Genomic DNA, 5,085 nt, shown 5'->3' on the forward strand with positions numbered 1-5,085 from the left:
TGGAACAAATCAAATTTCACATTAGCCTAGCTTTAAAGCCCAGATTAAGTCTGGGTCATGCATCCTCTTTAGATAAACATAAAACTGTTCATACCTGGAAGCAGATAGCACAGATGTCATTATACTGCTCCAGCTGTGTATTGCTAGCTGTAGGGAGGCTTTTTATCTTGTTTACAGCATCTCTCCTGAACAGGAAGCTCTGCCAGCCCAGCTGGGCTCTGAGCCAGACGTTATAGTACGAGTGGACCAAGATGATGGTGCTTCCCATCACACTCCACTCGCCAAATACAGTCTCTGATACACCATAGCAACACGCACACCGCAACCTGGTGAGGTAACAAATCACTGACAGTGAGGCAGAGACAGTGCTGATGCATTACATGACAGTGTCTGTTTACAGTCAGAACTTAGCAAAGAGTTGGTGTGTGTGTGTGTGTGACACATAGCAGAAACTCCAGCAATCTGTAGCTCCCATTTACACAATATTGACTTCATCCATGTTCTACACTGGAGCTTTACGAAAACTCCTCCACCATGAAGAGAACAACAGATCAACAGAGTGCCAAGCACCTGGCGGTAGAGTGTTTCAGATTATTATGAATTAAAAACAAGCAAATATACATGTTTAATTATTTTGGGCTGAACTGTTTGGGTAGAGCAAGTTTAAACTATTTAATTTAACGTTTTGCACACTGCGATGCGCGATGCGGTTGTGTTACCTGGAGAGAGGTGAGGATTGAGGAGGAGATGATGATGAGAAGCCAGAAGTCCATGTGGAAGAACTGGCAGATCATATAAGCCATGTACGCTGGAAAGATCAGCAGGAAGAGACAGAGAGAAACTGCACGGAAGTGCTTCCACAAACTCCTACGGGACGGGCAGCAAACCAGCATATGAGAAAGCAGGCAGGTTGATAGCAGGCTTTGCAAACACACTTTCAGTCAGATTGATGTCAAAAAGACAAACTGCCTGTTTAGGAATGAAGAAAGAAGGACAGTGTAGTATTACTTAATTTATGATGTTAGCATGAGTTGTACTGATGACCATAGATAATGAATTCTGTGATAATTAACTAACTGCCCATAGTTATTAATAGTTGTTTATGATCAGTAAAAATAAAACAAACAGTGGGACACAGAGTTTTCTTAAAAATAAACACATGAAAAAGTCTTTGGTATATTATCTTAGTTGCCTCTAGATGCTCCCAGGGCTAGGACTATAGGACTATAGCTATCTCCAGCATGGACTGCAGGATGGAAGCAGCAACAATAAAGAGGACATGAGAGGAGGAAGGCTCTGTGGATGACCTGCAGCTCAATGAGGCCAGTTTGGACAGCAAGGATTAGCAAGGTGATAGCTTCAGTCATCCCCCTGCACAGAGAGGAAACACATAGAGTTGACACACCCACACAATTATATGCCTTGGCTTTGCATTCAAGTTGGAGATCATATACACGTTTATCCAGACTTGACCTTTGGGTATACAATGTCAATTATTTATCCTATTAGACAGTTGTGTGAAATGCAGACATCCTTAAAGAATAGTCTAGATATGTGTGTTTCCACACGAAGAGAGGTTGAAACAGACTAAACTAACACACACGTGTGTGTGTGTGTGTGTGTGTGTGTGTGTGTGTGCACGTGTGTGTGCGCGTGAATACAAAGCTAAAGCACGAAATGAGTGCGACTGTTTTGCGGATGGCACGTTATCTAAACACGGTGAAACAGCAAAGTCAGAGAAGAAGAACAAGCACCACAGCTAGTCTGCGAGCCTGCTGCAGTGTGAAATGACACATTTGTGGGCGCTTCCCATGGTGGCGCATGAAAAGAAGAAAAGGAGAAAGGATGGATGAGTTGGTGCTTAGCGGTGTTGTGCTAAAAAAATGATCGTCTTCCAAAAACCGATCGCTCGTATTTAAACTGCTATAATAACTTGTTGGTCTATAATATGTGAAAACATATATCAAATGTATCCTTCACGGATGAAATCAAGTCATCTTGAGCCACAACAACATTCCTATAACAAGGTAGAAGCTGCAATGAGTTTTTGGTAGTGACTTTTATATATGCTTTATTTATCTAGTTCCAAAAATGTGGTTGACGTTAAAAAAAGAAAAGTGTTTGTTTGTTTTTTAAAAAGCGTAATCTGTGCAAGAGGACAGCAGATGTTGCAAGAAATCTAAGAATAGTTGTTTAAAGTTATTTGAAGTGGACAAAGAGGATAAGGCGTTTGTAAACCCTGTTGAGGGAAGTCTATCTAGCAAGATATGTAAAGATATTGGAGATTAAAAAAAGCCCCTAGGGAAACATAGGAAATAATTATTTGTCAGGGCAATGACTTGTGGCAGAAGAAAGTGGTCCTTGGTAGCCATGACAAGAAGGAGGTCCATAAATGGGGCTGGGCTGTTTGTTGCTGGCAGGTAAAAGAAAAAACACAGAGAAAATGAAAATCAGGGGGAAGTCTAGGCCTTGGAATTTTCACTCCAAGGTCCCTGCCTGGACCTCCCCCTAGCAGATGAACATAGAGAGGTAGGGTAGGTGAGCCTAGGCTCGAACCCAGGCCTCTATGTTACTAAGCTGCTAGCCCGCCACATGTCGCCACATGACGGGCAAACAAAAGCGGGAAAATTCCTCTATTTAAAGACCACAACGCGCACATCACGCACCCAGCCTTTTGGAAATGAGCTGGAGACCAGGCATTTTTGCACTCCAATACTTAGTAAATTTCACACACTCACACCTGATTTTTCCCTGCACACCTCTTTGGTTTGGGCCTGTTTCTTCCTTCGTTGATATATGTGTAACTGATACATGAGATTGGCCCTTACCGCTGTATGGACTGATATATAGGGTGCCTTAAAGGCGCCTTAAAACTAAGTGTTTCCCTGAGCTTTTAATTGCGGCTTGAAAAAAGTAAAAAGAAATGAAAAAAGAGAGAGAGAGAAAAATGGAGGCAGGCTTGAGCTTCGTCTTTCACTCTGGGCCTACCTGCTGTAGCAGACGGACTACTATCAGAGACTCGAACTAGGGTCGTTAAACTCTGGAGTCCGAATGCTGGCCTCTTAACGCTGTACACCACTCAGCAGGGCGAGTAAACTTTGGAAAAAAAAGGACATTTATCTTTTGTTCTTCAATTTTTTATTTTTTTTTGTTATCGTTTTTCTAAATCTATTAAGCTTCTTGTGCAATATTGTTCCACACAAATTACACATGGACACCTAGCTATTTTTTTATTGGCATTCACAAGATGGGACTGGATGTTGGACGGCTTACCAAAGCCTTCCTGCTACCCGAATCCCTGCTTGGAAACCTGCTGGCCGCGGCAGCACCATGTTTTCACCACACTCTTCCGCTTCAGCTGTCTTTTTTGCCTCATGGCTATACCCACACTGACCACTCCTTCAATGAAGGTAAATACAAGCAGGTCATTCTGAAAAAACACACACAGCTTATCATCTTATCCTTCTACAACACCTAAAAGCACTCTGTTCATTTCTTCGCTAGATTAGCGCTAGCATACACGCTGCTGTGTTAGAGGCTTGTTGCTACCTAGTTAGCCATGCTGCACACCTGTTACTCTGTATTTGTCAATGATTCAGCACTCCTTCGGTTTTGTTATCCATTTTAGACAGTAATGAGATCATCTGCACACTCCACAGAGCTCCAGAGTTACTGTTCATAGCAAAAAGTGTAATGCTGTCCTTGGAGATTTTCACCTAAGACTGTGAGTGTGAGTGTGTAATGGATTTCAAAGTGTTTAAGTGTTCAGAGCACTCTACAGCCTGGTAAGGTGGCAAGTTTGAAAAGAGCAGCAGAAGGTATCAGTACTGTAGTGTAACTTGTTCTTTTCCTTTCCTAACAGTGAACAGAGTGCCGATTATTATCGACAGCTACGTCCACCCGGGGTGAAAGTAGTGTGGGAGACCATCAGGACCCAGCTGGGTTTCCTTGGTCCAGAGGTTTGGAGAACCTCTTCCTTTTCTTTCATCACAGCTGTCCTGTGCCAGATGTTCTGTTGACCCACTGAGAGAGGCGTGTTTGAGAAAGATCAGGAAGACTGAAGCTCATGGTAGGAATGAAGGAGGACCTTGTGAGCTCCACCAGCAGCTCCCTCACAAGGAACTGTTCACAAGTCCACTGCAGGCACGCCCCAGAAGATGGATAAAGGCAGCGTTTCATGAAGACACTGGAACCAATCTATCTTCATAACAGTGAGTTTTATCAACAGGTCATATGCTCTTGAGACATAGTCTGGCGATAGCGATTATACACAAATTGTGGGTGTGTTTAAATTGTAGCAGCTATGTGGTGTAGCTTATAGCAACATGTACTGTGTGCTCTGGATGCTTTGTAGGTGAAAGCAGCATAGTTCACTACAAAAGCTTTCATGGTCAACATTTCTGCCTCTATAAAGCAAAAATGTATCAGGAATTCATAGATCAAACTTTATGAGTCCCTCGGGTGGGTTCAGCCTATCATGCATTTTAATCTCCTTTCCAATAAACACAGAGTGACATGATTTGAAAGTTGAAATTGTTTCCAATTAACCAACTTGTTTCATTTGAGTTTATCTGATAAAAAAATGCTGGTAAGTAAGCTTGTTGCAGTATTGGATGTAAATTGTGTATGCTGCTGAAATATCTAACAGACCAAAATCTTTTTCAGTGGTGAATGATATTAGGAAAAGCCGTAGATCTTGTTTTCTAACTGCATTGTAAGTAGCAGACAATGAGGGATGGCGTTCAGCTGCAGTTAAAGAGGCTAATGTTTACAGCCGTACCCAAGCTGCCCCTGCCTTTGGCCACACAGCTGTGTAAATACATTTGGCGAGGTGGCTTTTGGTCTGACTGTAGACTGAGTTTAAATGACAGTTGCACTTGCACTGGGTGACTGATCTCCATTTCCTGGACAGTAAAAGCAGGGTTTCCCTTCTTGGAGTTAGTCAAGTCAGATTTTAGGGTAAGTTAAAGAGGTTGTTGTCTATATTATGCTAAATGCTCATGCCTCCATGGATAATGCTGCAGTTTCCCAGACATGGATTAAGCCTAGTGCTAGGCTTAAAGTTGTTTAAATGGAGGTCTTCAC

General features: G+C 42.5%; 1 long non-coding RNA gene across 1 annotated transcript; it reads right to left on the minus strand.

The window, feature by feature from the left end:
• Positions 1 to 718: 718 nt before the first annotated feature.
• Positions 719 to 3,384, minus strand: LOC112845665 (uncharacterized). Its single transcript, XR_003218535.1, has 3 exons — positions 3,274 to 3,384; positions 1,308 to 1,371; positions 719 to 867 (listed from the first exon to the last, which is right to left on the minus strand). It is a non-coding gene; the product is annotated as an uncharacterized LOC112845665 (long non-coding RNA).
• Positions 3,385 to 5,085: the final 1,701 nt, after the last annotated feature.

This window comes from Oreochromis niloticus, unplaced genomic scaffold, assembly GCF_001858045.2.
Source record: "Oreochromis niloticus isolate F11D_XX unplaced genomic scaffold, O_niloticus_UMD_NMBU tig00008475_pilon, whole genome shotgun sequence".
Classification (NCBI taxonomy): domain Eukaryota; kingdom Metazoa; phylum Chordata; class Actinopteri; order Cichliformes; family Cichlidae; genus Oreochromis; species Oreochromis niloticus.